General features: G+C 40.0%; 1 pseudogene; it reads left to right on the top strand.

The window, feature by feature from the left end:
• The first annotated feature begins 2352 nt into the window (after positions 1-2352).
• LOC147886635 (uncharacterized) lies at positions 2353-3649 on the top strand (annotated as a pseudogene).
• Positions 3650-23118: the final 19469 nt, after the last annotated feature.

Raw genomic sequence — 23118 nt, 5'->3', positions numbered from 1 at the left:
GAAATGGACATCCAGGGTTTCTTGGTTATTGCAATCAGTTAAACAAAAATCAGTCAATGGCTATGCAAGCAAGTGATATGCGCAAAGCCCAAGTAGAGATGCTAGCACATTTAGGAAATAGCACCATTGTTGCAATGCATAACTCTATGCAGGATCTTCAAAGGAAGAGCCATGATCGTCATGATAAAGCCAAAGCATTGGACTTGGAGCAAAATGCATTGGACTTGGAGCGACATAAATTAGAAGAGTCACTCTGTAAGCTAGCTGAGTCAAAAAAAGGCTTGGAAAGATCTATATACAATCAAGTTCGACAAGCCGTAGAGAAGGAACGAGAGAAAGCAGAAGAACGAGTGCAAAAGATGAAAGAAACATCTTTGGGATTTAAGGATAAGAAAAGAAGGTACTTACATAACATTGATGCATTGGCACCCACTGGTGGTGCTAGAAAGAGGAGAGTCTGGGCTATAAGGTTGGTTATCAAATGTTCCAATGAAATTGCACTCTTTTGTGACTAAGTTTTTCTTGTGTTCTTCTTTAGGAACTTCATGGAAGATGTGATGGGAAGAATGGACGGGGATGATATTGACTGTTCATAGGCTCTAGCTAGTTTATTAAAGTCGTCATCATCAACATAATCAAAGAAATTCTGCCACAAATGAAGGGAGCGTGGCTTCACATACCAAAGTCCATACACATTCCTCTTGCATAGGATATCTAGTTGAAAAAACTCCTCCACCAATGTCCCTGCTATGTGAAGAAAGAGGGCTTGGATGAATTCCTCAACATCTTCTTCGTCATATTCATACTCCTCGTCCGATGAATCTTCATCGCTGTGATGGAGAAGGAGAGCATGTTTGGGTGGGCTTGTGAGCATTTGCATCATTTGCAGCCAATGGTGAATGCAAAGGCCCACTTGCATGGTAGCAGCAGCAGCAAGTGTAGCGATGACCTCTAGATCCATGCGAGGCTACTTCAATGACCTTGCACTGTCAAACGTAGGTGGTGGCTGCTCGACTCACTAAACGCAGGTGCTTGCAAGAGCTTTGGACATAGTTGCTATGGTGGCCGTACGTGCTGCTGGAGAAGTTCATGGACGCAGGTGCTACGGAGGAGGCGATGCAACAATGGGAGTTTGGAGGAAGGCAGCAACACATGTGGGAAGGAGATGGAGAGGTTGTACTGGCAATTGCCTATGCAGAGCCAGTGGCATGGAGGTGAGCGTGGTGGTGGGTGACTCTCTGCAGGTGCATGGGGACCAGCTCTAAGGGTATTGGGAGTTTTGGCTATGCAACCAAATCTTGCGTGCTTCTTTCAAATCACTAGGTTCTGGGAGATTTGGCCATGTGGCCAAATCTTTTCAAAGCATCAGGGTTTGGGGAGATTTGGTGGTGCTGCCAAATCTTGCTAGCTTCTTTCAAACCACCAGGGTTTGGGAAGATTTTTCTGTGCTGCCAAATGTTGCTAGCTTCTTTCAAATCACTAGGAAGATTTAGCCACATGGCCAAATCTTCAAACGTTAAATTTAAAAATTGAAAATATAGATTTTAAAATTCAAAATTCAAATTTTTAGGGTGGTTTGAGAGCCTTAGGACAATTTCTTAGATGGGGTCATTCTTGGAAAACACTCCTCCACCCTTCGTTCGCTAATTGCAAGCAAAAAAGTTCAAAACTATGTCAAAATGAGAGGTCTCGAGAGGCTCCCCATCCCAGATTTGTCCTAACAGTGTGCACTTAACTATGTAGGCTTTAAACTTCCATCACCAATTAAACACTCCATAAGTTCCACACTCAATAGTTGGATTAGAAAGAGGTCTTAAAAAAAAAAAACCTCAGCATGCATTTTGGGGGATTGCTCCTTCCCCCCAAACCTTCCTTTTCCGCGTTTTTTCACCTCCCACCCCCAGCTTCCTCCTGCACCCTTCGTCGATCCGCAAGTGACATCCTGTTCCTGGCGTTGCTTTCTCAAATCTACCATCATGTCTAGTGTCAATTGTCAATTCTATTTGAGATATGTTTATCGATAATGTGTTTTGTCTAACATTAAACATTGTAAAGATGATAGTTTGTATATTGCTTGGATTGTTTACAGGAAAGACACAAATAAGAAGAAGGTTGAGAAAGTTGTAAGTGGATTCGGAGAAAAAAGCATACCTTGGTACTTTGACACATATAGTATTGAGGGAGCACAGTTGACACGAGTTCACTTATTTGTTTTGTTACCTAATAAAAGTGCATACACTTGTGTTGGATCAGTACATCAAATCACAGAAGATGTGGTTGGAAAAGGGGGAGATATTGGATTGTTGATCATTATAAATCAAAATAAGAAATTTCTCTTGGATCCCAGCAATTATGAAGCATCTCGTATGGTCTAATGTAGATGATAACATGCACTCAAGAGGCTAGATAAGTGTTGAATCAGTTGATGGAAATGAAATTGACACAGGACAACAATCATTGAATCATATCACAAAGTTTCAGCAACATTAAAGAAGCGCAAGAGTGGGGAAGGAACAAAGAAAGGAAAGTCGACTATGGTTCAAGCACCAGGTGGTAGCAGAGAAGGGGAAAAGAAAGGAAAGCTAACTATAATTGATGTACCAGAGGAAGGAACACCTCCAGAGGGTATGCTAGCAGTTGTGGAAAGAGGCAGTGGTAGTGAATTGGAGCCAAGTGGAAAGGTCATAGGAAAAAAAGGGCAAAAGAAACCATCAGGCTTGGTGGAATATGAAAAATACTACCCATTTGGGTTGCATGCAACATTTCCAATTCCAGTTGAAAGATGTCAAAAAGCTCCTCCAAGCTATGTATATAAAGGGTTGAACAAAGAGCATGTGGAGAAGCTTGCTGCAGACTTCGATTATAACTCTAGTCCTCTTGCTGCTGTAGCAGATTTAATGCCTTTTAATCCTGAAACAAAGCAGCCCCTAGAAAGGGTAGATAAAAAGGATCTAACCAAGTGCCACTACTGGATACTATCTGGACAACATTCAATATATGCTACTAAAATATTCACATCTAATGATGATAACAACAGGGCCCAAAGAAAGAACTACTACCGCACCCACCAAGCGAGGATTGCTGTGAATTGTCCCGAAAGCTTTTGTGTGGAGATATCAAAGATGGCAAACCTGGAGTCTCAAAATATCTCGAGACAATCTCCATACATTGATATACTTAAGCAGGTGAGGGGACAATGGATTCTCTTTAATAGACCCAAGAAAGCACAACAAGGGCTTGCAAAAGGACATCTAGATCGTGAGAATTGGGATGTACGTACATATTTTAATTATGAATCATTTTTTACGAGTCTATTTTCTTAATTATTGTATTCTAATGGATTCATATATTTTGCAGGCTTTCATTGACACTGGCAAGGTAACATTGGGGAATAGCCTTGCCACGAAGGATGTACATATGATCATCACAAGCGATGCCATTTATGATTGTTGGATCTCCATCCTTGAGGATTACATTGCAAGAAAATATTCACGATGGAAAATGCCATAGGCAACCCATAGTCTCAATGTGTAGATGCTTGCATGGTTTGAGTGATGATCAAATTGGTCAAATTCAAAATGACATTAAGGAAGGTAGAGTAGTCATAGCTAAAACAAATACTGATGCCATAATTCTTGATATTAAATGATGAGCTATGCAAATCAAGAGAGATGCTGCACTACAAGAAGAACTTTATATGTTTATATCGGCATAATGGCCTTCTTTAATGTTAAAAAATTGGGATGAGTGCAAATTACATTTTAAAATTAGTCCAAAATTGTATCATCGGACTCGTGGTTGCTCTAACTCATGGTTAAAAGTGAAGCTTCAACAGGGAAAGGAAACTCCACCATTGCCCAATGCCACAAAGGGGTATCTGAGGTGGATTATGGGACAAAGTGAAGGTGCAAGTCATGGACCAAATTCCACCCGGCCTTGGAGGTTCTACACAGTCAGTTCAAACATAGAGGGGATGGAATTTATACATAATGTGTACCAAGAGCCAATGGCAATAGGGGTTGCTTTTTTGGATGTAATGTATGGACCAAGCAGAAGTAGACATTGGAATGAGGATCGCTTTTAGTGTTTGTTGAAAAGCTTGATGACAATCTCTTCTCCCCCAGTGCAATTCCTTCTTATGGTGTTCTTGACCATGGATCATGTATCATGTTGAAGAATGCATTAAATAAGACATGTGGACAATATAAAATACACTTCGGTTGCCATAATTTTGAAACTGTAGATATATTTGTCATTGGATCTATGGATGGCTTAATTGCCTGTGTACTGGTAAGCAAGGAAAAGCATTTCAACGATATTGAGTGCTATACCAATGCACAATGTAAGCCATCAATATATGTTGTAGATGAAAAATATGAAAAATCAAGTGGTGCAGAAGAATCAAGTGATGAGGATGATGATGATGAATTTGACATTGAATTGTCCTTGAAAAGAAAATGTTCAAGTATCATGAAAGACATGATCATGGGTTTCTTTCAAGAAGATGAGTATGCATTGGACTTGTTCTCTGAGGGGCTTGCTGCAATGGAGTCTCTTTCTTATAAGAGGCATGTTATTTCAGTTGTTGAGACTTATGAGGAGGTTGCAAAGGTGGAAAGTATCTGTTACAAGTATGCTTACAGTAATCATGAAATTTGACAATGGGCTGGCTTGCAAGAACCAATATTGGCAATAGAGGGGGTACCAAAAGAAGATGATACAACTGAAGGTGGAGGGGATAAAGAAATTGATACCATACTAGGACAAAAAGCGCTTCAACCCTTCAATGAAGAGCAATGCGAGCATTTACAAAAGCACGCTTCAAAGTTTTGGGAAACAGAAGAGGAAGCAACAGGTTCTTGAAATTGTCCTTTTATATGGTGTTTGTGTTTTACATATGTTATCTTGCTATATTCTTCATATGATGTATTAATTTCGTTCCAAAGATCTTTTAATATTACTTGGAAATTTCTTCTATCTCATTGCCATAATTCAAGCATTCATATGTATTCTTGAATATGTTTAATTTTCTATATTTCATGAAAAGATGTGTTTGCATGTTGTAATTGTATGGAGTGTGATACACATCCAAATTTATTTATGAGTTCATAAATGTTAAAAAGTGCGCTGAGTCTTGATTGTGATGAATGAATTAGTGTAAATTGTTGTCTCTATCCTTATTCACTTCATATGAATGCTCAAATATGTTTTGGCCACTTGGCCAAATCTTTTGTTAGTGGGAACACTCAGGCAATGCTAGATAATGTTGGACTCCACTCTATCTATTACGGAAAGGTTTTTGGCATTGTAAGGATATGCAGTTTTGGGGATTAAAATAACTTGAAAGGGTATAAATTCAACAACTTTAGGGGGTATACTAAGCATATGAACATGAATGTTTTCTTTTTTTTAGTAATCCAATTTTGTTTTGAAAAAGAAAAACATGAATGCTTTCACACAAACAAATTGCATTGAGAGCACACAACCTAAAGTTTGACAATTTGGTTTTCCATATCAATCTTCAATTTGTTTCTACTTATGAATTTCATTTCCTTGTTTATCAATAATCTTGGCCATCTCAATTTCACATTGCTAGAAGCATTGCTTGTACATGTGACACCTGATCCAATGATTTGTTATGTGCCTAATTTGAACATAAACATGTAAGTTCCAAGCTCAACATGGTTGATTGAAAATGTTGAGGATGCAATGTCTGGAGTTAATGATCCAGCCCACAGCAGGTGCAAGAAGAAATCTTAGAAGGTAAAGGAGAAGACATAATGTCACCCGCAGAAATAACATCAAAAGAGGTGATAACAAAATAAGACTAGCAGTGATAATAGATTTGAAAGGGTTATTGCTCGAGCATTGTTTTTCAAAGACAAACAAACATATGAGCTTGCACAATGGGAAGCATTGGCTTGTTCTCTGCCCTGGGTGTTTAGAGTTTCTACAATGGTTGCTCGATCACTGCCATGTTGGCATTTGGTCCACTGGAGGAGAAAAGGACATGGTGCAACACATGCTGGACACTTTGGAGCATCATGTTAACAGAAAGTTACATTTTTAAATGGTTTGGGGTGCAATGGCATGCCACAAGCATACAAAGAGTAGAATCATTTGACCAGATAGGATGAATGTGGAAGCGGAGTTTAAACCATTAATGAGAGTGTGGTGTTGTTTTAAAGAGGAATGCAAACCAGCAAGAATAGTGTTCATTGATGTTTTGCCTTACACGGGTTGTGTTAATCTAGCAGAAAATTGCATTTTCTTTACAAAATTTGATATAGATTGTGGTGATTCTATTTTGCTTCATGAGTTATTGCCATACCTATAGATGCTAAATGATGCAGTAGATGTGCGCAGTGCCATCTCTTTTAACAAATTTGGTCAAGCTCCGATTGCCAAAGCTCGATGTTGAGGCAAGTGACTTGGTGAGAGGATTGGTTTTCTTGGAAGATATTGGCTCCACAGGAGTTGGCCTGGCTTTTGTGGCCCCCCACATAGGGATACCATGGAGAACAGTCATTTCATTAATTTTGGACTTGTCAATGTACAAATTCATTTTTACATATACTTTGGCACTAAAGAATGAGTTAGGGATGACAGTTTTCCATAGAGATGTCTGTTGAGTATTGCGGTACTCACACACCCAAGAGCTTTGGGTCATCACTCTGTTTTTCAATGATAACACTTCTTTCATGAATTTTGGACTCATATTTCTACATTTGGACTATTCCTAAAACTCCTTCCCAAATGAAAAGTTTACCTATGAAAATGTTCAAGAATCAAAAGTTTACTTTTTGGCACTGTCATTTCCACGTAATAAATTTTAGAATATCTCTATAATGTTGCACTTAATAAAAATTTAAATTAATAATTTAATAAAAAATAATAGTTTAATTACACTTAAATTAATAAAAGAAATTTAAATGTATGAAAAAATTATATGCATGCATGCATGCATGCATGTATGCATGGAAGTATATATGTATGTATGTATGTGTGCATGCATGTATCTATGTATGGCCCATGCATGACATTAATTTACCATAAGTGTCCTCTAAAATCTTCAAGATATCATAATGGTATTAACAAACACCTTTTGAGAGTTTAAAAACTCTAAAATCTGGTAGATATGGAGTCACACACAATGTTACACATGCATGCATGGAACGTATATGTCCTTGGTTCATTGATCAAAGGCCATTGATACATATGGTGGGACCAATGCACTGCACTGTCCACATGGCATGGGCATTCCCATAAGGCTTTTATATTTATATTTATATAGTTAAGGTCCATGTATGAGATTAATTTACCATTTGAGTCTTCTAAAATCTCCAAGACTTAATAACGGTGTTAATAAACACCTTTTAGAGTTTTGGAACTCTAAAATTGCCAAGACTTAATAATGGTGTCAATAAACACCTTTCAATGTTTCAGAAAGCAACATTAGTATAATCTCAAACAACTTTATAAACACCTTGCAATAGTTACAAAGGTTTTTAAAGATGTGTTTGCACTCAGTGAAGCACACATCTTCAAATGACGCATCTTGATGGAGGGCAAAAGAGAGGGAAATAAGGAAAAGGGAAGGGAAGGGGGAGAGACATGGAATGGAGAGGGAAAGAGAGGAAAGAAGAGGGGGAAGGAATGAAGGTAAGGGAAGAACGAGGAAAGGAGAGGGGGGGAGAGAGACAGAGAGAGAGAAAGAGAGAGAGAGAGAGGTGGGTGATGAGGAGGAGGGGAAGAGATTGCACTGCCATGGCAGCATAGAGGCGGTGACCCAAAAAAAAGAAGTTATTGTTATTTATTTTTATTTTTTTTGGTCGCCGCATCCACACTGCCATGACAACGTGATCTCTTGGACAAGGGAGGGAGGAAGGAGAGGAGAAGGGAAGAGAGAGGGAAATAAGGGAGGAGAATGGGAAGAGAAAGGGAGAGAAGGGAGGAGAAAGGGGAGGAAGAGGGAGAGGGTGAACGGAACCCAATGCGAGGGAGAGGGAGAGGGAGGAAGGGAGGGGACCATAATGGGGGCGAGAGAAGGAGGAGGGAGTAGAGTAGAAGGAAGAGGGGAAGGAAGAAGTAGAGTAGAGAAGGAAAGAGGAGAGGAGGTGTGCATGATATGATGATGTGTCTCCCATAGCATTGTGGGACATATGTGAGATGGGTAAAGACCACACATCCCAAAGAAGCACCTCGCTTTGAGTGGACCTCTCCACTCACCAAGTTGCGAGCAAGGTTGTTCTATCAATGGATTTTCCATTGCTGCTGCTATTGCTAGTGGTTTGAAAGCAGTTCACAAACAAATATATTTGCACACCGATCTGTAAGAAACCAATGAGGCACATTACTACATTGTCTTCTTTCCATAAGCACGTTTGAGCAACTTGCCAACTATGCAAGGGATTCCACGCCACTGCTGTGTGCGGTTGCACTTTGCAAACAACTTTCCATAGTCGCCGATTGCTCGACCGGGGTTTCAAGACCCATAGTGCTTTCTTCAATTACAAGTTGAGATTGGTGGTGTGCGACTAGTTCATCCACAATCGTGTCTGCACTTGCAGCTATTTGACCACCCAAGATGGCTACCGCCCTTTCCACTCCTGGACCCTTGCACTTTCCAATCACTCTTTGAGGGTCACTTAGGAAATGTTTGCGCATACGAGTTTCAACCCGTGTACTCTTCGTGGCAGATGTTGCATCTCCACTTTGTGGCAATTACGAGCGTAACATAGTCATGGGCTTTTGCAAGGTTTCGGCCTCGTTTCTCTGGAGCCATGTTCACGTCTGTATGCACATACTAATAGATCAATAATCTGCATGTTAACATCCATAGAGTACAGCCACCAAATGTAAGGTAATAAATGATGAAAGGTGACCAAGCCGAATGATCTACTTCAACGAACAAGCTCAAGGGGAGTTTGATCCCCAAATACCCCAAGGTCAGTGATTACAAGCAATGTGCACATGGAAGGACTATAGTGCAAACTCAGGGAGTTTGATCCCCAAATACCCAAAGTCCACTCCAAACTCCAAGGATTCAAGGATTCCAGGAACAGGTTGTATGTTCCAGCTACCACCAGGAATAAGGAGATGTACACTTTAGGTCCACGTCCATAGAAGTACAAGGAGTACAAGCGGAGTTTGATCCCCAAATATCCCAAGACAAGGTTACCGTTGAGTGTCTCATGGAAGCTGAGCCTCGCCACTCCAGGTTTTGAGCCTCATGCGTGGGGTTCAAACCACAATAGGTTAAGGTATGAGGGCGCTCAAGGAGTTTGAGCCCCAAATTACCTAAGCCTAGGAGGCGCAAGGCGAACATAAGCACTATTTGGGAGCCTCCTAACACCAAGCTTGTCCCAAGTGATTTAATATGATTAACACAAGTGCTATTTCCACTAGTAGGGAAAGATGCTAAGAATAGCAATATGCCTTGGCACCCTATGGACCCAAGAGCCCTTGGTTGTAAAGAGAGGGAGAGTGCCAAAAAGGGTTGGCCCTCCCTTCAAAAGCTGACTTGTATAAAAGGCCAAAGGGTTGACTTTGGTCTTCATTGTTGTTTGCACCAAGTTGAATACAAGCTCCCTCTTCTCTTCCAAGAGAGTGTTTTGGGTGTTCTCTTGTTTCCTTCATAGTTCCCTTGTGGTTGTCACTCTATCCCCCTTCAGTCCCTTCTCCCCCTTCCCCTCTTCCTCTCTCCTTCTCCCTTCCTTCTCCTTCTCCCCTCCCCTCTTCCTCTTCCCTCTCTCTCACGTGAAATCACATTGCAACAACAATCCAGAGGCCGGTTGCGTGACACTTGCGGACGACTTGTGCTATGCATTACGAGTAGCTAGAAGTGGAGAATCCGTCGCCATATCTTCAACGTCTCCAAGACATGTTATTCACTGCCGAGACCCACAACAGTGCAAAAGTTATAGAAACATAATTATCAATCGTCACGTATCAAAAAAATATCTCCAGTACTCTTGAACAATTTTATTTCCCAAATATGTGTTGCATGGAACAATCATTTCACTCACTCTTATTCCACCAATGCTTTAGTAAGTGCACTAGACCTTGATACGGAGCAACCATCCAATTGTCTTTCCCCCTCCTAATATAATTGGATGGTTAAAGATGTGGTAATTTGCTTAGGGACCTAGGCGTGGGATGGCAAATTGCCTTTTTTCACATCTCGCTCTTTCTCAAGTAAGCATCTATTTGCACTATGATGTTTTGCGACATCATGCTTTGTATGCAAAAGTTGGTATTTCACACACTCTAGTGCAGTAGCTAGCACTGCTTACATGCATGTGGCAGCTCTTACTCCACACCTTCTACTTTTCAATCCCAACCATTTGACACAAATGTTCAAAAGATGTAAATGCGTTCGTTCATGCTACAATGAGTCTAAAATATCTAGAATCAAATAAATACATAAGGAATCAACAATTAATTGATTAAGAATATCCATGGTCCAAATCAATGTCAAATTTTATTAGAATAGTTCCACATAGTAAATCTTCACTCATTTACATCTTCAGGTTGTACATGGGTGACTCTACTCTCTGCATGGTTAATGCCTTGTAGGATGCTAGCAACAATGGATTAGACACTTGGTCCCTCTTATCTCCTTATTAGTTTTTCTTCATCGTCAATCAAATGTTTTCTTATTCTCATGACCGATCGCGTAAAGACTTGGTTGCAAAAGTTACACTTCCACTTTTGATGCCCTAAGATTGTAACAAAATCCTATGGTTTTGCAACACTTTGGCCTCTTCCTTGAGTCTTGTTTGGCAGTTGATGTTGGACTACCCTATCTTCTTTGTACACCATGATTGTTGTACATGTAAGAGACAAAAACCACCTCATTTCATTAATATGTTTTTAGCAACTTAAGAAAATGTCATTAACATGTCATCAAAAACAAATGTAAGTTTGCTATACCTTAAGAGAGATCAACCATCCAATCTTCTTGTCCCCTCTCAACATGACTGGATGGTTATAGACATGGTCATCTACCTGTAGAAATACGTGTGGGATGGCAAGTTTCCTTTTCCCATGTCCCACTCTTTCTCAAGCAAGCATCTATCTGCACTATGATCATTTGCAACATCATGCTCTGTATGTGAATGTTGGTATTTCACACACACTAGTGCAGTAGCCAGCAATACCTCCATGTGCACTTATTAAGACCGTTTGTTTGAATCTATGAAGTGAAGGATGCCACCTAGGTTAGACATATCTAATGTAAGTTTAGACATACATATCATACCTATATAAGATCAACTAATTGTTCCGATAAGATAGGATTAATGTCTACACATAAATGCATAGTATAGAATGCCACAAATTTCATCTTACAAGTAAACTAGTATAGTCTATAATGTTCTCTAGTGTGTACTTTGCGGGTTGATACAAGCTAGCAATTGCGAGCTACACAATCGGCTAGACTTTCAATGAGTTGTTATCAGCTGGCGAATGCGAGTCACAACCGGCATGGAGGGGGGGGAGGGGGGAGGGAAGAAAGAGGTGGTGGAGGGGGAGGTGGTGGAGATGGAGGAGAGGGGGTGGTGGAGATGGAGGCGGGGGAGAAGAAAAAAGAAAGAAAAAAAACTTGACGGACAAATACTTTTACGGAAATCTAAAGGGAGGAAGAGGTGGTCACCTGACGCTCTCCAACTCTTTCTCAATGCAACGGGATTGTTGAGGACCAATGGAGGGTGGGTGGATGTCTAGGTTATCACTTTGTGATGGGCTCAAAGTAACTTACCATGTGAGGATGGGAGTAGGATGGTGGTCGATGGAGAGGGAGGAGTGTCTTGCATAGGGCTCGGAATGGGGAAGGGGATGGAGGCAAGATGTGAAAGATGAAGAATGAGGGGGTGGAGTGGGTTTTTATAGGAAATGGGTTTAGGTTTAAGGTTAAACCCTCCTCATGATACCACCACATTACAATCAATGTTATTGTTCAAAAAGAGAGCTATTTTAGCATTTTTTAAATTTCTTAAAACCAGTTGGTGGTTACGCTTGCCCACCATGCTAGTTCTTGCAAATTTGAGGGGCTATTTTAGCATTTTTCATAGATATTCTAGTGCACATTGAAATAAACCACTACTTTTGTAGGGCTATTTTATACTTATAACAATAGACATTTTTAGAAGTTTATAGATCTTTTAGCGCATGTTCATGACCATCGAGACACTAATATTTTAGGATTTTATAGCCTTAAAGTTTTTTAGATCTATTGACTATATAAACTATCACATGCATTCAAGGGGCATATTACAATTCCCTTGTCACCACAATGGCTTATGACCACATAGAGACACTCATATATTAGGATTTAAGGGCTCTTTTTAGATCTATTGACTATTTCAAAAGCTAGCTCTTTTAGCGCATGTTCATGACCATCGAGACACTAATATTTTAGGATTTTATAGCCTTTTTTAGATCTATTGACTATATAAACTATCACATGCATTCAAGGGGCATATTACAATTCCCTTGTCACCACAATGGCTTATGACCACATAGAGACACTCATATATTAGGATTTAAGGGCTCTTTTTAGATCTATTGACTATTTCAAAAGCTAGACTATCATGTACATTCAAGGGGTATATTAAATCCCGTAGCATCCCAACCACCACCATGATTGGATTGCACTTTTTGGGGTCTTTTGGAGGATGCTCATCAGGGATTAAAAAGTACGTTTTTCAAAATAAAAATACTTACTTTTTGAATAAAGAACACGGCTTGATGCCCTAAGCACCAAAAAACGTGGTTCTTTACATCAACTATCAACCAAGAACAAACCACGTGGTTTATAATCTTACCGCATGGTATCATGACCTGACTACCGTGTAGTATCAATCCATACCAAGCGGTATGATCCACCCCGCATGGTCTGCACCTACACTGGACGGTTATTTTTAGGGCGCCATCACACACTGCAAGGTAACCTATCTATACCATGTGGTAGATGTCATATCGACACATGTGACATCTTGGATTGTCTAATTTAGGAGGATACACAATCTTGAATGTTGGCATACCACATGTTGTAGTGGCAAAATCCTATAAAAGGACCCCACCCCGCCACTATCGCCCTGCCCAAACCTATCAATTTCTGCCGCAGTCTCTTCTTAGCCTTTTGGTAAGTTTCTATAGCCTTTAGTGTCAGTCAATCGGGCTAGGTGATGACCCACCTCAGCCGATCGGATTCACCTTGCCTTGGTTGACTGTCAGTAGGCTGTTTGAGAGAGGGAAAGAGAGGGAGTGAAAGAGAGAAGGAGGGAGAGTAAATGAGAGAGAGGAAAGAGAGGGAGAGGAAATGAGAGAGAGGAAAAGAGACAAAGGGAGAGTAAAAGAGAGAGAGGGAGAGATGCCTGTTATGTCTTAGTCAGGCCAGTAGATGATCCGTTGTGGCCGATCGCCTCACCTCGATTGATGTCTGCTCAAGGGGGTTACTATGTATAAACCCTCTATATCACGTGCGTTGAAGGCCTATTTCTAAAATCCCTTATCTTTATATTTTTCATTAATAAAATGTACCCCTTTTCTATACAAATCTGTAATTTTTTTCCAAAACTATTTTAAATAGTCCCTTATGTATATTTATTTCTATAAATTTTGGAAATAAAAAATATCCTTCTATTGAACTCACATGATAGGGCTACATATGATGAGTGACCCCCTCGAGGATGTTTGTAATAATAAATATCAAAGCCGGTGATAGCTCGCATCTGCTAGTCGGTCCCCCCGCTTCAATCTTCTTATATATCATAGCTATCTATGTACATAGGTGCCAGTAGAGCCAAGCTTAGAACCGGGCTTTATCCGAATGATGGCCCTCTTTTTTCGGTCGGTTCATCCCGATAAAACTCTTCCCAATCAAATGTGTGATTGGCAAAGATGATCTAGATTATCTTGGTTATGTGATGCTATTACATGTTTCCTATTATTGCCTCCACTAGTTGATAGATTGACACTCGATAGTGACTTTATGAAATTCACTCTATAATAGTGATTGGCAAAGCTAATCTAGATCATCTTGGTTATGTGATGCTGTTATATGTTTCCTATTCTTGCCTCCACTAGTTGATATATTGACACTCAATAGTGACTTTATGAAATTCACTCGATAATAGTAGATCACGTAATAGTAGTGGATAATGTCATGAGATATGAATTACTTGATGTAATATACCATTGCCTTGGAAAGTTAGTAGTTTATTCTAAGGATCAAAAGTCGTGACTCGTGTGAAAGTTATTTAGATACGTTAATGCTATTGCATACTGCATGTTGCTTTTGAGTAGTTTAGTTTACACTAGCATTCCAATTTGCTAGTGTATTTCAAATGTTCTTTATTTTGAAGTTTGAGTGCTTACAAAACAATTGTTGCATGCACTAGATCACTATACACCCATCTTTAATGGCAACACAAGAGCAGTTGAAGATTGAGATTCAGATGCTTGTCTTACGGACAATGATTGAACACTTAATAGGATTGAATGATGAAGAAATCCGTGCCCTTGCAAGCTCAAAATTTTTATGTGATCAAATGGTATCCCAAATATTTGACCTTATGTACATGAGCTGGCCCAGTCGTGGTCGAATGCCACGGTCAGATGTTAAAGTGATACTTGATCAATTTATCCCTCGAGTGTTTGGAGATCCAGTAGGACAATGAGAATTATATGAAAAGGTGAGCAATGTAGCCTTTCCTGTCAATGGAGACAATAAGCTTGCACTCTGGACAAATGAATGGAAGGCATCACAAATTTCTAATTGTAGAAAAAATGCAAACGAGAAAGGGTCTGTTGAAAAGGCAACAATCAATACCCTAGTCCATATGACCAAGATGTCTAGTGGTGCAGAAGGAAATGTTGATTCAGACCAAGATGTCTAGTGGTGCAGAAGGAAATGTTGATTCAGACCAAGCTGAAGGGAGAGCACAGATAGAACAATGTACAGCATTTTTTGACACATGCTCCCACATAGTACACTTTCCATTGCAAGCATTGAACCTTGCACAAATCGGTGGGCAAGGGAGGGGAAAGGAAGGTATTCAGGATATAGGTTGTGGGTGTCCCAAGTCTTAGGCCAACATCACGGTATGCTGGCAAGAAGAGTAATAGAGATGATGCCCATGCTCATCTGGCACTAAAGAATGACCTAGGGATGACAATTTTCTATAGAGATGCCTATCGAGTATTGGGGTACTCACACACCCAAGAGCTCTCGGTCGTCACTCTGTTTTTCAATGATGGAAGTGTGCACGATATGCTGATGTGTCTCCCATAGCATTGTGGGACATATGTGAGATGGGTTAAGGCCACACATCCCAAAGAAGAACCTCGCTCTGAGTGGAGCTCTGCACTCACCAAGTTGTGAGCAAGGTTGTTCTGTCATCATGGATTTTCCATTGCTACTACTATTGCTAGTGGTTTGAAAGCAGTTCACGAACAAATATATTCACACACCAAAACCAACGAGGCACATTATTACATTGTCCTCTTTCCATAAGAACGTTCGAGCAACTTGCCAACTGCGCAAGGGATCCCACGCCACTGCTGTGTGTGGTTGCACTTTGCAAACAACTTTCCATAGCTCGCTCGAGGTTTCAAGACCCATGGTGCTTTCTTCAATTACAAGTTGAGACTGGTGGTGTGCGACTAGTTCATCCACACTTGTGTCTGCACTTGCGGCTATTTGACCACCCAAGACAGCTACCACCCTTTCCACCACTCCTGGACCCTTGCACTTTCCAATATGTCTTCGAGGGTCACCTAGGAAATGTGTACTCTTCGTGGCAGATGTTACATCTCCACTTTGTGGCAATTACGAGCGTAACATAGTCATGGGCTTTTGCAGGGTTTCGGCCTTGTTTCTCTGGAGCCATGTTCATGTCTGTATGCACATACTAATAAATCAATAATCTGCATGTTAACATCCACAGAGTACGGAATCGTATGTAGAACTTGCATGTAGGAGTTGCATATAGAAGTTGCATGTAGGAGTTGCATTTAGAACTCCCATGTAGAACTCGCATGTAGAAATCGTATGTAGAACTTGCATGTAGAACTCACATGTAGAACTCACATGTAGGAGTTGCATGTAGAACTTGCATGTAGAACATGCAAGTTGGATTTCTAAGAGGGATTATTTCTAGCCTTATGGCAAGTACAAGCGGAGCTTTGCTGCTACTCTACACACACGTTCTATTCTACCTAAGTCCATGTTGGCATAGAGACAACAATATTTGTCCCTCTTATGTTGTATGCAGCTTTTATAGTATAGGCCAATAGCAAAGCTTTGAGTAGCTCTATGTTGGTGACTTGCTCATGCAAGTTGTACCATAGCAAGGCTTGCACTACTAGCATTCAATTTATGCAATTTTTGGAGGTACTTGCAATTAGGTATGGATACAAATGTCAAGTCACTTGCCTCAACATAACGATATGTTTTGTCAAGGACATCTAGCCCAATACGCAAGTCAAAATCGTTATTGAGAGCTTGCTGGTTTTCATGCATTCTCATGGACAATGAGAGGGTTGTTGTACTGTTGCCACGGTCATGGGGAAAAGTGTCTCTGTTCAATGTTGAATGTATTCTTGTTGGTCGCAATTGTTTGTTGTTCATGGTTGTACAGATCATGCCTAGTAGGTAAGGCCCTTCACCTCTAAATGGCAAGTATAGCAAGTGTAGCTCTCTGTAGTGATTTTTGGGTCTTTGGTTTTACTATAAATGTTGAAGCAAACAATCTTTGGTCATTTTTTTTTCTTTGTCATGTGGGCACCTATAGTGTATGTACTCACATACCCTACTAAACATAAATCGTTCTTGAAACTCATTTGGCCTATTTTTATACTTGCCGATTATGTCAAGAAAGTTCTTTGTGGGTCCATCTTCTCATGTTGAAAGAGTTGTTTGAGGAGCATGGTGCACTCTTGGGGGGGGCTTGTTTTTATGTAGCAAAACTCCCTCATGATGCTTGTGAATGGCAAGGACAACAACAAGTATGTTGCTTGTTGTGAGCTATTATGTTGTGTGCTCAAGATGGCATTGCCAATCTTGTAAATGTGCTCATTCACTGGTGCATTCAATCGCAAGCATTGGTGCAAAGCTTGCTTGATCACTTTGGCCATGAAACGATCGACCTTTACCATGTATGAAGTGCAATAGGGCATGGATCCAGGGGGGTTCATTCCGAATTGTACATTAGTATTTGCATTCCATATTGTAGAGATAGTGATGTTGAAATTATTTGTGTAGATGTCTTTCAAGTGCCTTTGAAAGAAAAACGTCAGTGGGTAATGTTACACTACAACGCCAAAATGTACTCTTCCTCTAATAGCAAGAGGGCATCCAAGAAGCTGCCAAAGTCAAGGCTTTCAACACAGTTTCCTTCCATAAAAGAGTTGATTATTTTGTAGTCTTCTTTGTGCATGTTCAAGCATATTTGGTTCTTCGATTAGAGTTAAAATTTTTGTTGTCCTAATGGGAGGCTATGGGAAATGGAAGTGGCATGAATTTCCTCTTTTTCTGCATGTTTTCCTATGCTCGTGCCTTTGGATTTCTTTATTTTCTAAGGAAAGTTTTGATATGTCTATCCATATGTACTTGTCTATGAACACCTCAGTTTTAGAGTCATGTCACTCGCCATAAATAGAAGCACTTTCAATCCACAGTAATCCATGATGTTGCTGGCTCCCTGTATTTTGCAGCTTTGTCACAAATAAGAAATCAAGTATGTTTCCCAAAATTGTGGTATCTTGTTTGAGAAGATGTGTCATTGCTTGAAATTTGTGCACATACTACCTTGCAGTTGTTGTTGGATTAGAACACACACGCTTATGCATGCAAACCCAGGACGAGGACAAGACGTGTGCAACCAGCACTTTCATTGTCTTAAAGAATAGATTTTCTATTGACATTGCAAATCGTATGTCGTTGTTTGAGATCTCCCAACCAAGGATGATTTTTTCATGTTAGTTTTGTTAAGTAGCGAAATTTTTATATTGGTGTCGAAAGTTTGTATGCCCCTAATAAAAATAAATGTTTGAAACATTTGCCAGGATTTGAAACTTTTATGTGAAAATTTTGGAAGTTTCGCAACGATTTACATATTTTACTTCAAAATTCAAAAGAAAATATACAAAATTCTGCTATAAGCTATCAATAGTGTGAAACTAAAAAGAATAGCTCGATAAACTTTCATTGTGTGGCAAGGTCCATCTCTCTCTCTCTCTATGTGATTGTGTTTACCAGATCCTTCTCTTGTCTCTACCCTTGGAAACCCATAACTGACATGTGACACTAGTGCTATGAGATTTATCCTTGACCAGAGACACTGGCATGAGAAACTATAAGCCTAGATTTATCCTTGACATTGTATGAGGATATTCCTTGAGGAGGGGTTCTTTGGATCTTGGTTCTTTTGTGGTTTTTGTCCTCCTAGTGTACCACTTAAGGAGGGTTTGTTGGGTGTAAGTGCTCCACTAGGAGTGCTCTTTGTGTGTGGTCCTTTGTGTGAGTGTGTAGGTGTGCCATGTGGCACCTAGGGATTTATCCCATATAGATTAGTGTGTGGTACATTGTACTTGGCACTATATATTGTAGTGTCACATCATGAATAAATCAATCTAGATCTTTGTGCCTTCTATCATGTGTACTTTCCTTTCCTTTCTCTTTCATCCTTAGATTTTAGGATGATACCAATTCCCAACAATTGGTATCAGAGCCATAGACTCCTCATCCATAGCTCCCTCTTCCTAGCTCATAGTTAGTCTACTCTAGTTTTTCTCCCTCTTCTAGCTTATCTCCTAGCTCCCTTTCATCTTATTCTCTTCTCCTCTCCTTCACCTCAGTCATAGCTCACCTAGCCTAACGTAGATTCTTCTTCCCTCTCAGCTCGAGATTATCCTCTCCAAACTCCTCTATTTCTGGTTGCAGGTCGCCATGGTTCTGGTTACACCTACCTCTGGCTGCGAACACCTTTCCAAGATTGTGCGCATCTCATGAGCTGCTCCTGACCGGAAAACTTTGGGCTGTGCACATGCCCTCTCTCCATCTCGATGTGCCCACGTCTTCTTTCATGATACGATGCTGGTCGCTTCCATTTTACTGTCGTAGAAGAAGGCCATCCTTCTCTGTTGTGCTCCTGCTGATGGCTCATTTTGTTTGTCTTGTAGTCGCCCAGCTTTTAGAGGATTTGGACAATGGTTCAACCAGCTAGGAGAATGACGAGGTAGAATGACAGGGAGATATCATCATTTTTTCAGTTCAGCTTGAAGGAGTTCTCTCGGGTACAACCGCGTGACATTTCTGGATCTACCGGTTTGAAAGCTTGGTAGTGCCGTCATTATCTGAAGCATATCCCTGTTGCTACTGCGTGACATTTCTACTGGAGGGGTTTGTTCCTGATCAACATGTTGCTTTTCATGGCTTCTCTAAGGCTGCTCAAGCTGTCGACAGCCATCTCTTCTTTATTCATTATCTTCGATATAAGGTGATGCTGCAGCAGTGCGCCACACTTCCTTCTCAAGCTGCGCTGCACACATTCATTTTGTGATTGGTCTCTACTCAAGGTTCTGCTGTCCTCTGTTATATTCAGCAAGAAAGTATTGTTCTGCTTCTTTTTGGATATCTTGCTGAAGAACAAATTATTTTTCTGCTCTTGATTATGTGGTTCCAAAGGGAGTTGTTTTCACTCAGATATTCTGATATCTCAGCTCTTTGTTGCGTTCTCTTGCCATACAAAAAGATGTATTTTTTTTATGAGCTGCAGATTTTTATTTCAGTTCTCTTCTCAAAGATATTAAAGAACTGAATCTTATTTCTCATGTAAGGGATTAGACACTGCCACGAAAAGTGGTAAGACCTTCCCATTTTCTTCATGGTTCTACTGGGTTCTATGCACTTGCCTTGTGCATAAAAAGATTTATTCTCCATGATGATATTGTATGATTATGGGTACTCTGCCCTGGTACAGCCTAAAATGAATCTCTTCTTTTGTACACACCTTTGGCCACCACATGATGTAGGCCATGTGGAAGATCTCTCTTTTATGTGTGTTTTGATATGTGTAATGAGTTGTGGGCCTTATTATTTTGTCCCTACCCATGAGGCACCACTGACATGGCATGAGAAACTGGACCATGAGTACCAGATTTATCCTTGACCAGCAGGAGAGATGTCCCTTGAGGAGGGTTGTGTGGCAAGTTCCATCTCTCTCTCTCTCTATGTGATTGTGTTTACCAGATCCTTCTCTTGTCTCTACCCTTGGAAACCCATAACTGGCATGTGACACTAGTGCTATGAGATTTATCCTTGACCAGAGACACTGGCATGAGAAACTATAAGCCTAGATTTATCCTTGACACAGTATGAGGATATTCCTTGAGGAGGGGTTCTTTGGATCTTGGTTCTTTTGTGGTTTTTGTCCTCCTAGTGTATCACTTAAGGAGGGTTTGTTGGGTGTAAGTGCTCCACTAGGAGTGCTCTTTGTGTGTGGTCCTTTGTGTGTGAGTGTGTAGGTGTGCCATGTGGCACCTAGGGATTTATCCCATATAGATTAGTGTGTGGTACATTGTACTTGGCACTATATATTGTAGTGTCACATCATGAATAAATCAATCTAGATCTTTGTGCCTTCTATCATGTGTACTTTCCTTTCCTTTCTCTTTCATCCTTAGATTTTAGGATGATACCAATTCCCAACAACTTTCACCAGGATTTTATATTAATATATATATACACCTTTGATTAAAACATCCATGGAGAGAAGACAAAGAAGATCATCATTGACATTTGGCACGAGTTCCTCCTGTGCAACGTGCAATGTCTTGGTAAGAAGTATGATCAAGCAAATTGTATTTTTGGTCGTGACCATAGAAAAGCATTGGGAAGGAAAGCTCCTTGCAGTACTTATCTTTGAAAATGCTCAATTGTGTGAATCCCTCAGACGGTGCAATGTTAATTGTCTGGTCTTAAAAGTCCACCACCTATTATATTGCATAAATGCCATTGACTAGGGTGTTAGTTGAAATGTCATCTTGTGGTTCTTGGGTGCAATGTTGTCCCATTTGTTCCATACCAGTTTGGTTTGCAATCAAAATGCCATCTTCTAGTCATCTGTTATGTGTCAGTTTGGTTTGTTGTTGACCTAATGTGTTCAGCCCACAAGTGGTTGAGTGTCACATTGTATTATGTGTTGTCCAAGATCTCTTCAATTGCCCTAAGAGTGAGACTAGGCCGCACAAGACCACTCATGTAATTGTGAATACAATCTAGAATTACAAAAATTTTGGACTAAAAAAGGGGCCCTTTGGGGAATTACTGAAATATTAGAGGCTTGGATAAGGGAATATGGTATCTGTGAAGGAGATTATGCCATGTGGACTTCTCTATAACAAAGGCTCCCCAAATCTACGAGAAATTTTAGTTTTTTCTCAAAATACCCCAAAAAATGTCCTTGGTGCTTCACAATAAAACAATATCTTTGGTAGGCTTGCCCTGACCATGTCAGGCCTCCTTGTTTTCCTCCCATGGCAAACTATCCCCTAGTGAGAACTATGCTCACGTATTCCATTTGGTTCAACCATTTGGCCCAAACTTTGACTTCCTAACTAGCTCTCTCCCTATTCTCTCTCTTCCAAAATGTTTCAAACATTCATTCCCACCACTTTCTAGTAGCTGGTTTCAAAATATCTTCTTTCCATTAGTCATTCTCTCTCCTCTTTGCTCACGTTTTTCTTGCACATTAAAAAGTCTCTTAGAGAAACTTCTACCCAAGCTCTATGCATCCCTATTCTCTTCCATTCATTCTCTACTTATTTCACTAGTTGTGACCTAAATTTGCTTGGAAGGAGAGAAAAATGGGTGTTCTCTCATTTTTGGTTCTTTCGTCACCTTTTTGGAGTATAGAGAGTCAACTCTTGAAGTTGCGACCTAAATCTGCTTGGAAGAAGTGAGAAAAATGGGTGTTCTATCATTTTTGGCTCTTTCTCTACCTTTTTGGAGTATATACAGTCAACTCCAGAAGAAGGAACGCATACTTTCTAGGTAATGAATTGATTTTTCCTTGTAAGTTTTGTATGTATTAAGTAGATAAAATTTTGTATCACACTTTGTCTATATGTTTGTTACAAGAGATAGGGAAGAGGGAGAGATTGAGGTAGATGATATTTAAAACTACAAGATAATTTTTGACATTTTTTTCTTCACTGGTATAGAAGGAATAGATAGAGGAAGGGAAAGAGAGAGAGAGAGAGATTATTTCGAACTGCTATGTTTTTTCTATTTGAGGGGATGAGTGAGGAAGAGAGAGATAGAATAGTTGTTTGTTTCTTCATTAGTATAGGAGGGATAGATAGAAGAAGGGAAAGAGAGAGAGAGAGAGAGAGAGAGAGAGAAACAAAGATTATATTTGAAACTACTATGTTTTTAAATTTGTTTGTGGGGATGAGTGAGGGAGAGAGATAGAAAATAGTCATTTGTTTCTTTGCTAGTATTGGAGGGGTAGATAGAGGCAGGGAAAAGAGAGAGAGATATTATATTTTGAACTGGTATGTTTTCTTCTGTTGAGGGGATGATTGAGGGAGAGAGACAAAGATTGTATTTCAAACTGCTAGGTTTTAGAAGTATTTGAGAAAGAAGAAAGAAAAAGAGATCCTAATCAAAGAGTTTTGGGAGGGAGACAGAGAGTGATATGATATTGATAATGTTTTATTTGTCTATGGAGAAATAGAGGAGGAAGAGAGCATATCGTAACTAAGTATTTCAAAATAATTTGATGTTTGTTTGTGTGAGGGGTACCTTGGAAGACAGACTGAGAGAGAGAGAGAAGTATTCTATGTTTTTTGAAATAATATATATGTATTTTTTGTGAGAGGTTTAGTTAAAGGAGAGAGGGAAGGAGGGGGAGAGAGAGAGAGAGAGAGAGACTTGCAAAGAAAGAGAAAGAGATGGATCGAGAAAGAGAGAATAGAAGACAAAAATTTGGAGGGTCTATGGAAGTAGGAAGACCTAATTTTAATCATATGGTACAGGGGTAGAAACTATGGAAGTAGAAAATGATAGATACAGAAGTGGTTTACAGTCTGTTGTATTGAAGAATATTA

Source organism: Dipteris shenzhenensis, chromosome 24 (genome assembly GCF_047967505.1).
Source record: "Dipteris shenzhenensis isolate YYH24624 ecotype China chromosome 24, Dip_SZ_1.0, whole genome shotgun sequence".
NCBI classification, from domain to species: Eukaryota; Viridiplantae; Streptophyta; class Polypodiopsida; order Gleicheniales; family Dipteridaceae; genus Dipteris; species Dipteris shenzhenensis.
Note: the sequence above shows the minus strand (reverse complement) of the source record. Positions and strands in the feature narration are given on the sequence as shown.